The sequence below is a fragment of the Panthera pardus genome, unplaced genomic scaffold (assembly GCF_024362965.1).
Source record: "Panthera pardus isolate Hobbes unplaced genomic scaffold, ASM2436296v1 HiC_scaffold_13, whole genome shotgun sequence".
NCBI lineage: Eukaryota > Metazoa > Chordata > Mammalia > Carnivora > Felidae > Panthera > Panthera pardus.
In genome coordinates this window covers 15,453,242-15,473,824 of record NW_026526688.1, presented here as the reverse complement: position 1 = coordinate 15,473,824, position 20,583 = coordinate 15,453,242, and the positions used below count along the sequence as shown (strand labels likewise).

General features: G+C 38.3%; 1 protein-coding gene across 1 annotated transcript in view; it reads left to right on the top strand.

Annotated features, from left to right (window-relative positions):
* The window catches only part of ENPP6 (ectonucleotide pyrophosphatase/phosphodiesterase 6), a 120,497-nt gene that overhangs the window by 64,351 nt on the left and 35,563 nt on the right, over nt 1–20,583 (top strand). The gene's annotated exons all lie outside the window — the stretch shown is intronic.

Below are 20,583 nucleotides of genomic sequence, written 5' to 3'. Positions count from 1 at the left end.
GGATCTTCAGTTTGGACCCATTTTAATTCACCTGGAGGAAGCCCTCAGATCTAGGTCATTCTTAGCCCAAAATCAAGCTGCAAGGTCACATCAAGAATTCAAACATACATTTGCAGCAAACACCATGGAGTGAAACACAAGCCCTATTTTGAATCACTAAGAGAATTCTGGGACAGGTTGTCAGGTCAGTAAGGAACAGGAGGGGAGTGTTTTCAGGAAAGGGGTAGATAGAGGGGGCTGACCACTGGGTCATCAGAGAAAGGGCGGACAGAGCCCGACTGTTTGGTGCTTCAGGGCTGGAGGCAGAAACCAGGGACAGGGTTAGCCATACACAGGACCACGTGCAGAGAAAGAGGCTAACACTGGGCCGTGTGGCCACTGGATTGGCCCCAGGCTGTTGGCCCAAGGATTGCCGAGAAGTGGTTTTGCAGAGCCCACACACACAGCACTCAGTCCTGGTCCCAGATGCTCCTAGGAGTGGCTCAGAACCACCTCAGAGGTTGGGGAGACCCATGTTCCTCCAGATACATGGGGAGAAAGGGTGGTTTGTAAGACTTGAAGATCACAGCTTGGATTTGGGGGTCGGAGGGATGAGGGGTCCCCGGATAGGTGCTAGAGTTCTAGCAAACTCGCGGACAGGGCTGAGCTGTGCAGTAAAGGGCTTGTCAGCATCTTGCATCCTAAGTAGGTCCAGTCTGCTGCGATCTAAATGCCAGGAAAGTGCCTGTTCAGAGGAGGAGACTTTGTTTGGGAATACCATGTGCTGCAGAAGTCAGATGGCTTCCTTTGGGGGGATCGTGATGTCACTGTAGTCATGTAATCATTGCAATATTTAGATCATCTTGAAGCCTGTGTCCCAGACCCAGAGCTGATAGTTTATATGAGGGGGTCCCAGGGGTGTCGTTCCAGTAGTGGTCATTCATTCCTCACCTGATCCCACTTGGGAGGAGTGCAGTCCTTGACCCTGGGCCAGAGATTTTCCCCATCTAAAGCTAAGTAACAGATGCAGAGATTAAAGCTCCACCTCTGGCTTCATTATGCCTTGCTGTGGTTTCACCACCGCCTTCCTAACACGCAGACTCAGCTTGGGTTAGGCATACATTCCTTCTCACCTTGGTTTCCCATTAGTCACTTTTTATGCCCAGTGAGTCATTTTCAGTTGAGTTTTTGGAATCTTCTCTAATGGATGAGTTGTTTCTCATCTCATTTGTCTCCTGGGCTTGCTCTCTACCCCTGCACACAAAACCAGCCCACCGTCCTCTCCCTACATCAGAAGAGAATGGCCACCAGAGGTCTCCTAGCTCTGTGGGCCAGGCCAACTCTGGGCACAGGGTCTCTGAGATCAAAGGCCATGCTTTCCCTAAGGACTTGTTCCCACAAGTTCCTGTGCCTCAGATGTATTTTCCTGGAAAAGGTTACATGTTTCTAAGAGAGTTAATTGGCTTAGCTGTTTTAATAAGCTCTCTTGAGACATGTATTCAACAGTTGTACACCTGCCTCCTATCACATAAAATGCAGCTCACAAGGGTTATTGTTACAGTATGTGTCAAAGTTGGCAAAAGGAGCTGCACTTAGAAGGCGAGACCCACGCTCTTGGAAGTTGGAGAAATGTGATTTTTTTTATGGGCTCAACTTGGTGGTCCTCGGAGAGAGTTGCCAGGAAGCAAGGATCATTCTGGAAAGCAGTGTGTGTTGTAGAAATGTACCACGGCCAGGAGAGATGATTACTAGCTGGCAGGGAGGCCCTGGGACATTCACTTCTCCCATCTGAGGCCCTTGTTTTCTTTGTAAAATTAAAGGGGTTTGAAGTACGCCTGCCACGGACGGCTCTGAAAGCCCTGAGCTGTGCTAGGATGCCACATCCGGGGGACATCGCTCACATTCTAGACATCGTGACTTGCATATTAATTTGACAATGTTTTGGGCCATGGCAGTCAAGTGTGATCGTGACAAAACAGGTATATTCAAATAAGTTGCTGTTGGATGGCAGTTAAGTGTTTTTAAAAAGAAATGCCTTTTTAAAGAAATCAAGCATGGGGTTAGTGGTGGCCCTCTTTGCCCTTTAAGTTCCCTTCAACTCTGTATTTTCTACTCAGGATGTTTTTATTAGGTTGTAGAAGGAGATTCTCACCCAGCCTGAGGTGGGAATATCCAGCAGGAAGGTGGAGTCTAGGCAGAGATAAGATGAAGTCCTAGAAAATGAACCCTAATTAAGGGCAATTCCTTTCAAAGGTCCTTGGGAACAGGGAGGAAACAAGATGGAGTAAAGCCAAAACATGCCCTCAGAGCATTTGTGAAACCAAAATCTTACTCCATAGCTCCCGGTTGATCTTTCAGACTGTGAGATCCAGGCCATTGCCTTTGTTTCCCTGCATCCCAATGCAGAGATCCAGAAATCCTGCTTTCCTCAGTCACGCTGAGGCGACCTGCAGTGACTTCGGTTGCCCAGATTCCATGCTCCCCCCGAAGCCATGGAAGTGGACTGGAGGAAGCAGACTCAGAGCTGGAGCAAAGTACCCACTTTCACAAATTGAGCACGTGATCGATCCGGAAAGGGCCCATAGACTCCTGATCAGAGAACCATCTCGTGGGATCCACACAGCACCCCCCACCACCAGTCTGCTGATTTCCATCCGATAAAGACTAACGAAAACAAAACAAAGTACCTACACTACTTCACCTAGGAATAATGAGCCTTGCTCTCCTGAAACCTACAAGCGTCACCAATTTCACGTTACATACACTGCATTGTGGCTGTCCTTTCTTGCTAGCGGTTTCCTTTGCCAGTTGTTTATTCATTCTGGGTTATGAGATTAGAAGTAGGGTGAATGTGTCTGCCTTTTGAGATCTCACCAAGAAGAGACCATTCTGGATGGAGAGGGCAGAAGGATTACACTTGTCCCTGTTTCTGTCCACCTGGGTGCTAGTTTAATCCCTTCTCAGGGGCACATGAAGGTACATAGCTTCTATCGAAATGTACTGTGTTTGCAGGACTTGGATTCAGGGTATCTCTGATGGGTTGAGCTATGATCCTTTCACCCCATCATTTGGCTCTCTCATTACCTGAACAGATAGCAAATTGTAATGCCCCATTTGCTCTGCTTATGACAGTTCTTCCTCTCCCTCGGCTCACAGAGCTTCAGTTGTGGGGCAAGCCAAAAGAGAATAAATTATACAACCGTCAGTCATACTCCCCACACCGCTTTATGCCCAGCTGCTTTCAGAACATTACAGTTTCCTTAGAGCAGAGCTACTGCTGCCTGGTTTCCTAGTTCAGGGTTCTTCACGTCGGGTTCCTAGGGGTTTACAAGGACAAGGTTGCTTTTAAGGAAATCAGTTCTAAGATCCTAAACTTCCAAGTGCATTGAAAATACTGGCTTGATGAAAAACATGCCCTTTCCATACTTTACCTAAGAAAGGAATATCCCTCAGCCATCCAGAACCTTACTAAGGTGCATTGCTCTGGCACATGAAAACCTCCAGGTACCAGATAAAGGGACAGTTCAAAATATGGGTGTCGGTGTTGAGAAAGTGAATACATCTAGTGATAAAACAATAAAACTTAAAAAAAATCAAGTATTTTCCTCTGTGTGCTTTAAAATTATTTAGGAAAAACTTAATTGAGTTGTCAGATGAGACGTTATTTCAAAATTCATGATGGTAGGTCACTATGTGAAGGTTGGCATTCAAGCAAGGCAGCAGTTCAAAGAATTAAATGACATGGGTACAACAAACTATGTCTATTTCCATCTACTTATTTACGTGAACAACTCTCTTAGTACTTCGACTTAACAAATGAGAATAGAATGGATTCTGAACTTGTCTTATTCTAGAGATCAGTCATATTCATCCATGGATATATAAATTGATTTTTAAAAGCATCCCTATTCCTGTCATTGTGAGGTGCATTTCTAATAAAATGGAACTTTTTATGTTTAAAAATTATTTATTGAAATTTGGTGTTTCACTTGGCACGATGACAGGCTGAGTTGCATTTGAAATAACTCTCATCTCCAGCAGCGATTAGAAAAGCCGCTGGACTGTGGGTGTATGTGTACGTGCATAATGTATCAGACACATATCAAGACCTAGAGAAGGAGGTATATCTGGCAATTGGTACCATGTCTCCTCTCTAGTGAAATACTGATCTCAAAAGCAGTTGAGAGGCTAGTAAACTGAACTGAGCTTTTGACAGATTCACAGGATGAGGGATGTGACAAAAATTGGAGTCCATAGCCCACCAAGGAGAAGAGACATAGTAAATGTCCCAGAACTTTAGTTGGACAATAAAGGGCAACAGTTCAGCAATAAGAATGAGCTAGACATGGGCAAGGGTGTAGACTTTTTGAGGACTGAAGCTTTCATAAAGACAGAGGTGAGGTTTGAATCATCTTTACCCACTGTGGATTGAAATGGTCTGCCCATAGCCTAGGTGGCCATCACAAGCAAAGCATTTACTCTCTAGAAGAAGATGACAACATATGGAGGGTCAAGTAAATTAATAATAGTAATAATAATAATGATAATAATAACAACATTTGGATTAAAAATCCATAGAGAATTAAAATATATGACAACAAAAAAACACAGAAGGCGGGAGAAATGTAAATTCAAAGTATTCAAATGTCTTTGTATTTTCTGGGAAGTTACAGAAGTACAAATTTGTATTAGACTTCAATAAATCAATATTCCCATTTTTTGGTCATATTTAGGGCCCTATGCCAGGAAGAGATTAATTAAAATGTATAAATAGTGGGGCACCTGAGTGGCTCAGTCAGTTAAGTGTCTGACTCTAGATTTTGACTCAGGTCATGATCTCATAGTTTGTGAGAAAAAGCCCCACATCAGGCTCTGCACTGACAGCAGAGTCTGCTTGGGATTCTCTCTCTCCCTCTCTCTGTGTTCTTCCCCCACTCACCCTCTCACTCTCAAAATAAATAAACTTAAAAAAAAAAAAATATATATATATATATATATATATATATATATATATATATATACATATATAGCAAGCTAATAAAGGCAGAGAAATCAAACAACGATAATCCATACTTAGTCGAAAAGAAATCAAGAAAGGGGAGAAAAACTATCAAATGTATAGTGAATACATGACAGTTAGTTAGATGGCTGATTGAAACACAAAGATATCAGTAAATACATTACATGTAAAAGTTTACTTTTTTACTAATATTTTACAATTCCAATTACTCTGAGTTTTTCTGGTTACATACAGTTCAAAAGCAGGTGAAACTAAGCCACATTGTTAGAATAGTGTTTACACTTGGGAGAATAAGGACAAGAAGGTGCCGGTGTGTGACAGTAATGTTCTGTCTCCTGGTCCGTGTGCTGGTTACACAGCTGCATTCACTTCATAGGAATTCGTTGACCTGTATAATTATGATTTTTTTTCATTTTTTGTCTATGTGAAACTTTAGATATTTACATTAAAAAAAACTACCATCAGACAAGACAAAAACCAAAACTGATATATGCTGCTTATAAAAGACCTACATTAAATGTAAGTATGTGGAAGAGTTGAAAGTAATAGCATTTTTAAAAGATGAGTTTAAAAAACTAACCAAGAGAGAGCTGGTGCATCTATACTACTATGAGTCAACGTAGACTAAAAACCTAGACTATCTTTATTTTATTTTAATGTTCATTTATTTTTGAGAGAGAGAGAGAGAGAGAGAGACAGAGTGTAAGCAGGGGAGGGGCAGAGAGAGGGAGACCCAGAATCCGAAGCAGGCTCCAGGCCTTAAGCTGTCCCCACAGAGCCTGATGCAAGACTTGAACTCATGAACCATGAGATCATGACCTGAGCTAAAGCCGGATGCTTAACTGACTGAGCCACCAGGCTCCTCTAGACTATTTATTTTATTTTATTTTTTTTAACGATTATTTATTTTTGAGACAGAGAGAGACAGAGCATGAACGGGGGAGGGGCAGAGAGAGAGGGAGACACAGAATCTGAAACAGGCCCCAGGCTCTGAGCTGTCAGCCCAGAGCCCGACGCGGGGCTCGAACTCACGGACCGTGAAATCATGACCTGAGCCGAAGTCGGACGCTTAACCGACCAAGCCACCCAGGCACCCCTAGACTATTTTTTAAATAAAGAACACGTCAGGGGACCGCTGGGTGGCTCAGTCAGTTAAGCGTCCGACTTCAGCTCAGGTCATGATCTCAGTTTGTGAGTTTGAGCCCTGCGTCGGGCTCTGTGCTGAGAACTCAGAGCCTGGAGCCTGCTTCGGGTTCTGTGTCTCCCTCTCTCTCTGCCCCTCCCTCACTCGTGCTCTGTCTCTCTGTCTCTCAAAAAATGGATAAACATTAAAAAAAAAAAAAAACTAAAAAAAAATAAAGGACACTTCATGTTGATATAAGGCTCAATCCACCAGGAAACTGTAACAGTTCTAAATTGTAATGCTACTAATTGTACAGTCTCAAAATAAATATAGCAAAAATTGACAGAACCAAAGGAGAATTGGTAAATTCATGATATTAAAAGACTTTAAGACCTCTTTTTCAGTAACTGATAAAATAAGAGAACAAAAAATTAGAAGGGTATAGAAAATTTATACAACAAATTGACATATTTACCTACTTGATATATTACCAGAACACTGCACCCGACAACTGATGAATACACATTATTCTCAAGTGCACATGGAACATTTGTAAAAAATGACCATATGTTAGTCATAAAGCATTTCTCAACAAATCGGAAAAGTGTGAAATCATACAGAATGTGTTCTCTAACTACAGTATAATTAAAGTATAGTCAATAACAGAAAGAAAATTTTAAATCTTCATATATTTGGAAAACAATCAGAGACTTCTAAATAATTCATGATTCGGAGAAGAAGGTACTGTGGAAATATATAGGAAATACCTTGAATGGAAGGTTAGTGAAAATGCTGCATATAATGTAGCAGGATAAATGGAATGCAACTAAACTCATGCCTTAAAGGAAATTAATACTCGTATATGCATGTATTAGATAAAAATATTGCCTGAAAATCAATAGTCTAAGTTTCCATCTCAAAGAAAATTAAATTCCATCACATGGAGAAAAAGAAATAAGAGCAGGAGTGAAGTAGAAACCAAACATACAAGAGAGAGAATTGATAAAGCCGCATTTGTTCTTATAAGAAAAACCTAATAATACCCTCCAGTTCCATTATGCTAAGTGAAATTAGTCAGAGAAAGACAAAAATCATATGACTTCATTCATATGAGGACTTTAAGAGGCAAAACAGATGAACATAAGGGAAGGGAAACAAAAACAGTATAAAAACAGGGATGGGGACAAAACAGAAGAGACTCATAAATATGGAGAACAAACTGAGGGTTACTTGGAGGGGTTGCGGGAGGGGGGAAGGGCTAAATGGGTAAGGGGCACTAAGGAATCTACTCCTGAAATCATTGTTGCACTATATGCTAACTAATTGGGATGTAAATTAAAAAAATATTTTTAATTAAATTAAAAACTAATAAAATGTATGAAATCTTGACAAGGCTTATCAAGAAATAAAAAGAGGAGACAAAATAACCAGTAATAAAATGGAAAAGGGGGCATCAACTTAGAACCTACAGACATTAAAAAGCCAGTAAAATAATGTTATGAAAAATGTTATGCCGATGTATTTGAAAATGTAAATGAAATAGACAGATTGCTGGAGAAAAATTACCAAAACTGACAAAAAGAAATTGAAAGTTGGAATACTTCTATATCTATTTTTAAGTTAAATCTTTAAAAACCTTCCTTAGCAGAATGCCCCAGTATTAGATGCTTCCACTAGTGAAGTTTTCAAACATGTAAGGGAAAAGTAACACCAATCTTACACAAACTCTTTCAGAGAATATATAATGATAAATCACATCCATAACAAAGTCAGCATAAGCTTGATACTAAAATGTGGCAAGGATATTAAAAGAAAGTCAAGGGGCGCCTGAGTGACTCAATTAGTTAAGAGTCTGACACTTGATTTTGGCTCAGGTCATGAGTTAATGGTTCATGAGATCAGGCCCCATGACCAGCTCATGCTGACAACATGGAACCTGTTTAGGATTCTCTCTCCCCCCCCCCCCCAAAATAAATAAACTTAAAAAAAATTTTTAAGTCAAATTACAGGATAACCTTTTTCAGGAACATAGATATAAAAATTCTAAACAAGAAATTTATACACTGAATCAATCAATACATAAATAGAATAATACATGTCAAGCAAATTGGGTTTATTACAGGAATAACAGATAGGTTTAATATTTTAAAATCTCTCAATGTTATTCACAGCAACAACAGAATAAAAGTAAAAAAACACATTTGATCATCTCAGTAGATAAATAAAAACTATTTGATAAATATCAACAATTCATAAAAAATTCTTAGTAAACTGAACTGGAATTTATTAGAATAAACCTGGGAAACTAGTAAAATACCTCCTTAATCTGATCAAGACTATCTACCAAAAACCTTATAGCAAAGATCATAGTTGCTGGTAAATGAGTTCAGTAATGAGATAAGGATGCCTTCTACCATGACTTCTATTCAAAATTATATTTAGAGGCCCAATCCAGTTAGGAGATGTGGTGGGGAGGTCAGGGGTAAAAGTTTTAAAACAAAAAGAAAAAGAAATTGTAATTATTCACAGATGACTGCTGCTGCAAAAATCCAAAAGCACTCACTTTTAGAGTTAATGAGATAAGTCTTTTGATATAAGGTCAATATTTAAAAATTATTGTATTTATATATGTTAGGAAAAAAAATTACAAAATGCCATTTAAAAGCCAATATCATTTCCAATAGAATCAAAAACACAAAAAATAAAGGAATGAATCTAACAAAAATGGCTTGAGAACTTTACATAGAAAATTATTTAGAAAAATATAAAAAGACCTTAAAAAGTGGAGGAATATGTTATGTAAATGAATTGGAAGCCTTAATATGATACCAGTTTTCCCAAAGTTGATCTATAGATTCAGTGTAGTTGCCATCAAAATTCTAACACTTTGTGTGTATGCATTTGTGTGAATTGACAGGTCAATTCTGAAATTTATATGGAAATGCAGAATCAGGAATAGCAAAAACAATCTTAAGTCAGATGAACAAAACTGGAGGATTTACTCCATTAAATATAGACATTTAAAACTATAAAAATGAACACAAAATGGTATTTACACGAGTAGACAAATAGACTAAAGGTTAGATATTCTTGAAACAGCCCCACAAATATACAGTCAATACCTGATTTATGACAAGGGAGACACTTTAGAGAAGTAACAAAAAATGATCTTTTCAACAAATTTTGAAAGATCTATTGAATATGTACATATATATTCATATACATATATATCCAGACTCCTATCTAACACTATCCATTAAATTAATTCTAGGTAATTCCAGGTGGATTGTAGATCTAACTGTAAAATGTAAAACATAAAGCTTCTAGAAGAAAACATAGGTGAATATCCTCATGGCCTTGGGTAAGAAAAGTATTCCTTAAACAGGAAAAAAATAGCATAACAGGGTATTCCAGTGGTCACTAAACATAGGTAAAGTTACTCAACATCACTGTTTTTTAGAAAAATGCAAAATAAAACTGCAACGAGATAACTCTGCGTAACTGCCAAAATGGAAAATGGTTAATTAAAAAAACCTGACAAATCCAAGTGGTGACACGGATGGGGCAACCGGAAGTCTCATAATGAGCTGATGGGAGCCAACTAATAAAAGAGCTTTGAAAAACTCTTTGGCATTCATACCCCAAATCTAGCAATTCTACTCATACACGTATTCCAACAGAAATGCAGGCCTAAGTGCATCAAAGAACATGCACATGAATGTTTATAATTTCTTAAAACTGGATAGGGAGACAATAGAATTTTTGTGTCCTAATCTGTATATTAGAAGGACTGTATATATATAGTCCTGATCTTTAAATTAGAAGTTATCAGTAAAAAATTCATTGTTTGGTTTCCTGTTACAAAAAATAACATATTTATTTTAATAAACTTGGTTCAATTCAGTAAACAATAGTAATTTAATGTCAACCACAATCCTTCTGAATGAGTCAGGAATTGTCTGCTGTAAGTAATAGAAAATCTAGCTAACTGAACAATGGACACACACATGGGAATTCATTTGTATCATGTTACAAGAAATACTTTGTGTGGTTCATCTGCTTAACCTCATTTTAATTATTTATTTTAATGTTTATTTGTTTTGAGAGAGAGAGAGAGAGAGAGAGAATGCATGCAAGTGGGGGAGGGGCAGAGAGCTAGGGAAAGAGAATCCTAAGCAGGCTGTGCACTGTCAGCCCAGAACCCAACTTGGGGCTTGAACTCATGAACTATGAGATCATGACCCAAGCTGAAATCAAGAGTCAGATGCTTAACCGACTAAGCTACCGAGGCACCCCAACAACCTCATTTAAAAAACCCAGGATTGTTATATCCTTTGGCTACATTTTCGCATACTTACTTTTTAACGAAATACATGTTGCCTCATAGTTTCAAGATGGCTTCTGTGACCCAAGGATTGTGTCATCACAACCTGCATTCCAAACTGGAAAAAACAGAAAGAGGCAGTGCCAGCAAAGCACTTTATCTTTCATCTGGAAGCAAAGCTTCCCACCCTCAGCTCCTCAGCAGATCTCAGTTTTCTGAGATACTAGGTCACATGACCATTCCTAGCCACAAAGGGCTCTGGGGAAATAAGAAGGCTTTCCTCCTTCTACAGTGAAGTGATGGAAAGCGAGAAAGGAGTTCAGAATGACTTCAATTAGCCCACAAAAGTCTACCAAACCAGCCACCAAATTTACCTTTTCTTATACTCAATTTATTTTCTTATTTTAATTTCCCACATTCATATTACATTCATTGCCTCTCTTTTTTTGGACACAAATATGCTTTAAATATTTTCAAAAATGAGATCATCCATTTACATACTATTTACTAGCCTTTCACCTAAAATATTATGCTAGTAAATACAAATGACATAATGATTTTAATGCCTGCATGGTACTTCATTATATGGATATACCATAATTTGACCACATCTCTACTTTCAAACATTTAAATTGCTTTATTTATTTTTAATTTTTTTTTTTTACATTTAGTTATTTTTGAGAGACAGAGACAGAGCACGAGTGGGGGGAGGGACAGAGAGAGAGAGAAGGAGACACAGAATCTGAAGCAGGCTCCAGGCTCCGAGCTGTCAGCACAGACCCTGACGCGGGGCTCGAACTCACAAACTGTGAGATCATGACCTGAGCCGAAGTCAGACACTTAACCGACAGAGCCACCCAGGCGCCCCTAAATTGCTTTTTAACTTATATTATAAATAACAGCATAATATAGACGCTTATATATACAACTTTCTTAGAATATGTTCCTAGAAGTGGTTTGGTAGGCGAAGCATGCATACAATAAATATTGTGTGAATATTGCCTAACAAACTTCTTCTCAAAGGACAGGAGGGATTCAGGAATACTCAGGTACATGGCTCATATCTTGTGTTTTCCAAACACAAGTCTTGATCCATAGTGGACAGTAAAATCAATTTATGGATTGCTAATCAGTATTAAAAAAAAAAAAACACCTAGAATAGAATAGAACAAGAAAGTATTAGTGTGCGTTGTTCATAGTTGGGTGAAACTTCTGTTTCTGCCGTGAGTCTGTTTTTTGTACTGTATCATGAAGAAATATGAGTATTTTGCCACGAGTTGCAAACAAAAAGTTTTAAAAATGTTCCCATAGATGAACTCTTCACGCATGCCTTCTGATTTGTAGTACTCCTTATTTATTTCTATTTCTTGTTAATTGCCTTGCTAAGAAGTTTTCTAACAGTAATAAATTGCAGCGGTGATGGCAACATTCCTGATCTGCTTCTGACCTAAATGAAAACGCATCCCATGAAGCTTCGAAATGTAGAATTTTCTGTGGTTAATATCTAGTGTGAAGGTTCAGTGAAGGCTTCATTTCCTCTTTATGTCAAGTTACATAAGGCTTTTCTTTTTCATTCACAAGGAGTTGGATTTATTTTTAGTTAACTGTTATGATTAATTCCTAATTTCATTACCTCTGGTCAGATAATATGCATGGTGGCCTATAAAATTTCTGCTGTTTGGAAATTATTGAGGTTTTCTTTGCGGACCAAAATACAGTCAGTTTTTCTGTTAGGTTTGATAATAATGAATATTCTACAACAAGAAGATAAAATTTTCATTGTCTGTTGAATCCAGCTTATTGATATTAACATTCAAATCTTCTATGTCTTTATATAGCTATATCTTAGATATCATTTATTCTTTCTTTCTTGAGCTGTCATTGAAATCTTCAACCAAGATTTCAATTTTGCACTTTATTTTCCCAAGACTAGTTACTGTGTGTGTGTTGTGTATATTAATGATATATAAACAATCATGCCCATTCTTTTTTATGTTTATTTTTTATTGAGATATCATTGACATGTAAAATTTCGAGTTTCAGGTATACAACAGAATGATTTGATACATATATAGTGAAATGATTATCACAATCAGTCTAGCTAACATCCATCACCACACATAGTTACAAATTATATTTTTCTTATGGGAACTTTTATGATCTCCCCTCTTAACAAACATACATTCTTTTTTTTTTTTAAGTTTGTTTATTTTGAGAGAGAGAGAGTGAGAGAGCTTGTACCTGTGAGCTGGGGAAGGGCACACAGAGAAAGGGAGATAACCGCTTGAGCCATCCAGGGGCCCCAAGCATACACATTCTTAACTGTTAATGAAGATTTGTAGCTATTTCAGGGTTTTGAGACCTACCTTTGGGGTGTTAATTTTTGGGTTGGGGGTTGGGTTTTGTTCACTCTTTTATATCTAACCTTTCTGTGCCATTTTATTTCAAGTGTAAATTTTTAAGTAGTTTATAGTTGGATTTTGTTTCTTGCTTCAATCTTCACAATCTTTCAGAGTTTAATCTATTCGGGGCACCTGGGTGGCTCAGTCAGTTAAACTTTCGACTTCAGCTCGGGTCATGATCTCATGGTTCGTGGGTTCGGGCCCCACATTGGGCTCTGCCCTGACAAGTTGGAGCCTGGAGTCTGCTTCAGATTCTGTGTCTCCCTCTCTCTGACCCTTCCCTGCTTGCACTCTCTCTCTCTCAAAAATAAATAAACATTACAAAAATTTTTTAAAAAGTGTTTATCCATTCACATTTATTTTGAAGCTAATATATTTGTTTTTCTCTTTTATTATGCTTTCTGTATTAGTGCTTCCTGGATATTTCCTTTTTTAAATCTTTTTCGTGTTTCATCTATTTTGATATTAGATTATTTTTATATGCTTCTTTTTTATTCCTTTAGTGATTTGGAAGTTATGCACATACAACTTCCAACCTTTTTTTTAAATGTTTTATTTATTTTTGAGAGAGAGAGGAGAGAGAGAGGAGGGGCAGAGAGAGAGGGAAACACAGAATCCGAAGAAGGCTCCACGCTCTGAGCTGTCAGCACAGAGCCCAAAGTGGGGTTTGAACTCATAAACCACGATATTATGACCTGAGCCAAAGTTGGATGCTTCACAAACTGAGCCACCCAGGTGCCCCCAGCTTCCAAGCTTTATATTCCAATCTTTAGATCAGTGTCTAGAATGAAACATTATAAATTGCCCGTCCCTTCCTTCCAACAACAATGAAAATGCTTTGCCTTCCTTCCCTGGAACTCTCCCCCAATTTTTGTTGACATAATTTAGAACTTTAGATCCAGATTATTACATTAACTTAAAAAAATATGCACTTCCTTTTCCAATAAAATATTTTCACATAGCTACATTAGTAAATATTTATTACTTAGATTTAACTGTATTTTGCCATTTCATTGTTTGCTGCTATTTATTTTAAAACCACATCTTCATTCTTGAAGAATTTCATTCTATTGAAATTTAAACTGTACGTGGTCCCTTCAAGCAGAAAGGGATCAAATGTGACTCAGGGTGTTATGTTAGCCTAAAATTTACAACATTATGAAGTATTAAGATATAAATGTTTATTTATTTATTTTGACTTATTTCTCAGTAAGCGTCAGTAAATCTTAATAATAAGGAAAGCATGGAACCACAAAAGATCCTGAATAGCCAAAGTAATTTTGAAGAACACCAAAGCAGGAGGCATCACAATCATCACATCCCAGACTTTAGCCTCTACTACAAAGCTGTAATCATCAAGACAGCATGGTATTGGCACAAAAACAGACACATAGACCAATGGAATAGAATAGAAACCCCAGAACTAGACCCACAAACGTATGGCCAACTCATCTTTGACAAAGCAGGAAAGAACATCCAATGGAAAAAAGTCACTTTAACAAATGGTGCTGGGAGAACTGGACAGCAACATGCAGAAGAGTGAAACTAGACCACTTTCTTATACTATTCACAAAAATAAACTCAAAATGGATAAAGGACCTGAGTGTGAGACAGGAAACCATCAAAACCCTAGAGGAGAAAGCAGGAAAAAACCTCAGTGACCTTAGCTGCAGCAATTTCTTACTTGATAAAATAAGTACTTTACTTAATAATAATTCCCTTCCCAAAGGCGAGGGAATTAAAAGCCAAAATGAACTATTGGGACCTCATGAAGATAAAAACCTTCTGCACTGCAAAGGAAACAATCAACAAAACTAAAAGGCAACCAACGGAATGAGAAAAGATCTTTGTAAATGACATATCGGACAAAGGGCTAGTATCCAAAATCTATAAAGAACTCACCAAACTCCACACCCAAAAAACAAATAATCCAGTGAAGAAATGGGCAGAAAACATGAATAGACAGTTTTCTAAAGAAGACATCCAGATGGGCCAACAGGCACATGAAAAGATGCTCAACGTCGCTCCTCATCAGGGAAATACAAATCAAAATCACACTGAAATACCACCTCACACCAGTCAGAGTGGCTAAAATAAACAAAGCAGGAGACTATAGATGCTGGAGATGATGTGGAACCCTCTTGCACTATTGGTGGGAATGCAAACTGGTGCAGCTGCTCTGGAAAACAGTGTGGAGGTTCCTCAAAAAATTAAAAATAGATCTACTCTATGACCCAGCAATAGCACTGCTAGGAATTGACCCAAGGGATACAGGAGTGCTGATGCATAGGGGCACTTGTACCCCAATGTTTACAGCAGCACTTTCAACAATAGCCAAATTATGGAAAGGGCCTAAATGTCCATCAACTGATGAATGGATAAAGAAATTGTGGTTTATATACACAATGGAGTAGTACTACGTGGCAATGAGAAAGAATGAAATATGGCCCTTTGTAGCAACGTGGATGGAAATGGAGAGTGTAATGCTAAGTGAAATAAGTCATACAGAGAATGACTTATGTTTTCACTCTTACGTGGATCCCGAGAAACTTAACAGAAGACCATGGGGGAGGGGAAGGAAAAAAAAAGTTAGAGAGGGAGGGAGCCAAAACATAAGAGACTCTTAAAAACCGAGAGCGAACTGAGGGTTGATGGGGGGTGGGAGGGAGGGGAGGGTGAGTGATGGGTATTGAGGAGGGCACCTGTTGGGATGAGCACTGGGTGTTGTATGGAAACCAATTTGACAATAAATTTCTCATTTAAAAAAAAAAAATAAATAAAATAATTTTTTTTTTATTTTTTTTAATTTTTTTTTCAACGTTTTTTATTTCTTTTTGGGACAGAGAGAGACAGAGCATGAACGGGGGAGGGGCAGAGAAAGAGGGAGACACAGAATCGGAAACAGGCTCCAGGCTCTGAGCCATCAGCCCAGAGCCTGACGCGGGGCTCGAACTCACGGACCGTGAGATCGTGACCTGGCTGAAGTCGGACGCTTAACCGACTGTGCCACACAGGCGCCCCATAAATAAAATAAATTTTAAAAAACAATAAGGAAAGCATAATTTCTGTCCTTGTATGTGTGAAATTGCCAGATACCATTTTAAACTAATACCTAAAGCTTCGGAGTCATATAAAACTAGATTCAAATGTTAGCTCTCTCTCACACTTGCCCTGTGCCAGCGGGCAACTCTCTTTACTTTTCTGACTCAGTTCCTTGTGTGTAAACTGGAGGCCCTATCAGCTTACAGGGTTCGTAAGGTTTACACCAACTAAAGTACGTTAACACTGGTACATAGCAGCCAGTCCATAATAGATTTTTATTATTATTAATCTTTGTCCAATACCATCTTTATTCAGCACTGTTCACATCTCAATATAATATTATGCACAATAAAGTTACTCCATTAAGATGTATCATTACTTTAATTTTTTAGATATAACTTACATACAATAAAATAGGCAGATCATAAAAGTACAGTTTGGTGCACTTTCAAACTTGCGTGCCTGTGTAACGACCACCCAAATCAAGATAAAAAAATGTTTCCATAGTCATTCCTCCTTCTAGCCAACCACTCCCCATCCCCAGAAGCAAATGTTTCCTGATTTGTATTGTCATAGATTTGTTTTGTCTGTTCTCAGGCTTCATGTAAGTGGAATCACACCATACATACTCTTTCGTGTCTGCCTTCTTTCATTCATTGTAAGATTTTTGAGTTACACTCCCTGTGTGGCATGTATCAGTGGTGTATTGCTTTTCACTGTTGAGTAGTATTTCGTAGCAGAAATATATCAAAAAATGTTTTCCATTCTCCTGTTATGTATATTTGGGTTATTTCCAGTTTGGAGTTATTATAACTAATGCTACTATGAACATTTTCATACAATTTTTTTTAATATTTATTTTTGAGAGAGAGAGAGAGAGGGTGGGGTAGGGACAAGAGAGAGAGAGGGGAACAGCGGATTCAAAGTGGTCTCTGTGCTGACAGCAGACAGCCCAATGTGGGGCTCAAACTCACTAATGGTGAGATCATGACCTAAACCAAAGTTGGATGCTTAACCGACTGAGCCACCAGGCGCCCCTGTACAAGTCGTTTTGTGGACATATGTTTTCATTCCTCTTATGTAAATTCCTAGGGGGTGAAATTGCTGGTTCATTGGGTAATGTATATTTGACTTTATAGGAAACTGGTGAACAAGTGTATAAAGTGGCTGTATCATTTTACTCTCCCAGCAGAAAATTATAAAACTTCCAGTTGCTCATCTCCAGTTGATATTTTATAAACATTTATTTTGATGTATAACTGTATCAGCTGCTTATACTTATTGTTGCATGGTATAAATTTTTTCCAGCCCTTTCTTTTTACCCAGTGTATTTATATTTAAATTTTTTTTTCTCTTACAGATTGTATATATTTGGGTCTTAATTTTTAATCCGGTCTGACCATCTCTGCCTTTTAAACAAAGTGTTTAATTCAATTACATTTGATGTGATTATTGATACGGTTGGGTTTAAGCCTACCATGTTTGCATTATTTTTAATTTGTCTTAACTGTTTTTATTCCTGTTGTTCATTTCCTGTATTCTTTTCCATTAATTGAATACTTATAGAATTTTATTGTATTTTCTCTATTGATTCCAGATTTCATTGTTTTTTTTTTTCTAATGGTTACTCTACCAACATGCATCCTTAACTTATTCATGTTCTACCTTGAAATACTATTGTGTTACTTTACAATGAAAATAGAGTTGTTGTTTTTTTTAATTTTTTTTTAACGTTTATTTATTTTTGAGACAGAGAGAGAGACAGAGTATGAACGGGGGAGGGTCAGAGAGAGAGGGAGACACAGAATCTGAAACAGGCTCCAGGCTCTGAGCTGTCAGCACAGAGTCCAACGCGAGGCTCGAACTCACTGGCCGCGAGATCATCACCTGAGCCGAAGTCGGACACTCAACCAACTGAGCCACTCAGGCGCCCCGAAAATAGGGTTTTTAAATTTTATAATGCCATTGGTCCACTTATACACTCTTTATATTCTTATTGTCATCTATTTTACTTAAACATATTGTAAACCCTGTAATATATTGTTTTTAATTTTGCTTTATATAGTCAATAGTCTCTTAAAGAAATTTCTTTTATGTTTATCCTTTCTGGCCAACATTTGTGACATCTATAGATCTGGTTCTGTTGAATATTTTTCTCTTAATTATGACGCACATTTTACTGCTTCTTAGTACATCTCATGCTTTTTTTATTACATGCCAAGCATTGTGTGAGAAAGAACAATAGCAAATGATATTTTCCCTGAAAAAGTTCATGCCTCTTCCTATGTCAGGCCTTTAGAGTGGAGGCTAAGTCATTCTAATCTGTAGTTGAGCTGGATCTGGGCGTTTTTGAAGCTTTAGATTTAATTTGCCACTAGTTACAAGTGTCATGAGGGAAGATAAGGATTATCTCTTTAGCAGGCTTTGGAATTTGTCCAGTATATAGCTCTCTGTTCTTTACATAGAAAGTTTATGTTGCCTACTTTTTTTTTTTTTTTTTAACATTTCTTTATTTATTTCTGAGAGAGCGAGCACAAGCAGGGGAGGAGCAGAGAGAGAAAGAGAGCATAAGTGGGGGAGGGGCAGAGAAGGAGACAGAATCGGAAGCAGGCTCCAGGCTCTGAGCCATCAGCAAAGAGCCCCACGCGGGGCTCAAACACACGAACTATGAGATCATGACCTGAGCCGAAGTTGGGCACTTAACTGACTGAGCCACCCAGTGTCCCAATGCTGCCTACTTTTTGAATCACTGAGTTCTTTTTCTCTCCAGCATTGTCCTCAGCTTTCTGCAGCTTGGAGCTCTCTCCACCCCGATGTTCTGTCTTTAGCCTTTGATGAGCTGTTCTTTGCACTTGATGGAGGGTTTGTGTACTTGGAGGGAGTTTCTCTCAGGTCTCCTGTCCTACCCTTGGCCTTTGGTAGATGCTGCTATGGTTCTGGACTAAGTTAAAATTCATTGTAATTTTTAAGAATAAAAAATAAAAATAAAAAACAGACCTACTTTTCCATATATTCTATCTTTACTATAGAATTCTACATGTAACTAATCAATAAAAAGTTGTCTGTATCCTCCTTTAACTTAAAGCAAGTGTTAGTTTCTCAGGTGAACTATAATACTACACCAATGTCGAGTCTAGATTCATTTTAATCCAATAAAATGATTGATAATATTAACAAACATAATTCTTATTGATTATACAAAAATGCTTATTGTTTAATATTAATGTGTGAACACAAAAACGTGTGCAGTTTTTTATCTGCCAAAACCATGATCAAGATTCCATTACTTGCAAACTCATAACACCCATGTATTAGATGTGCCAGAAGCAGGTACCTGACCACACTGTATAAGGCTGTTACAGCTTTGAAGGGTAGGTGGTGTCTAATTTGCTTCTGAGTGCTGACACTGAGCACATAGCAGGTACAAACAATGGCCCTCGCACATTGTTGAATAAACAGCTTTGAGAGAACAATAGACACTAACAAATAGCCTTCAACAGATGAAACACAGATATCTGAAGGGCTATGACCAGTTAAGATCCCACTGGCATTTCTTTCTTGAACTTTTTTCAAGAACGCATGGACAGGATTTACTCTTGTAAATCTAGGAGTTAGCTTATTCACCTTACTCAACAATGAAGGGGAGCTGTAACCAACCATCAGATATACCCAGGAGTGGGGTTATTTCCTGACAGAGACAGTCCTTTCCCCAACACTCCCAACTTGTCCCACTTTTACTTACCTCTACCTTGAAAATCATTTTCCCTGGGCTACAAGAATGTTCACCATCTTGTCTCTGGACACCCCTTGTCTGGAACTTTCTTTTGCATACAGGTCTCCACGCATACCTTACTGTTATTCATCTCTGAACTTTTGCCTCTGCTACTCTCTTTGCTTGGGATGTCCCTTTCTTCCCTACCTCCATCCCCGGACACGCTGGCCAAATGCGACCGAGCCCAACCTGGAGATTCAAGGAAGGCTTCCAGGAAGAAATAATCCCTGAAGTAAATGCCCTGCACCAGCAAGTGTATGTCATTTTAGACTTCACAAATTACGCTGTTTTCCTATATGCCTCCTCCCGCTAGACTCTGGGATGCTCCAGGATGGAGACGCTGACTGACCCATTTTTGTTTCTGCTATGTGTTTCTGAACACAGTGACCAGTTCAGAGTAGGTACCCAATAGAACTCCACTAAAACTTGAGGCTGGCTCATCCCTCTCCTGCCCTGTATTTTGATAATAAGGTTCATGTCTCTCTCTCAGAGCAACTACTTCTATTTGTCCCAGGGACCGGGGCAATGAAGCTAAGGCCATCGCAGCTTCCAACGTCTGAATGCCCTTAATCCTTTTACTTCATTTTGGAAGAGGCAAGGTCATGTCTCAGAATCCTTGCTTTGACCTACTGATTTTTAGGCCTTGCTAATTTAGTGCAGTATCTATCTCTAAGTCCAGTTGGACTAGTGAAGTATTTATTTTATTATTCCTGGACTAATCAGATACTACCTACAACTTGACTCTAGAATGGACAAAGACACGCTAGAAGGCTTAGTAGTTATGAAAAACCTATAGAAAATTTTAATTAAGACCTTTCTGTGTACTAATTAACTTTTTGTTTCAAGTTGGGAAAGACAAACATTAATGAAATTTTACTAGTCCTTGTCATGGGACACGAGTGTTGGGAATGCATTTTGAGA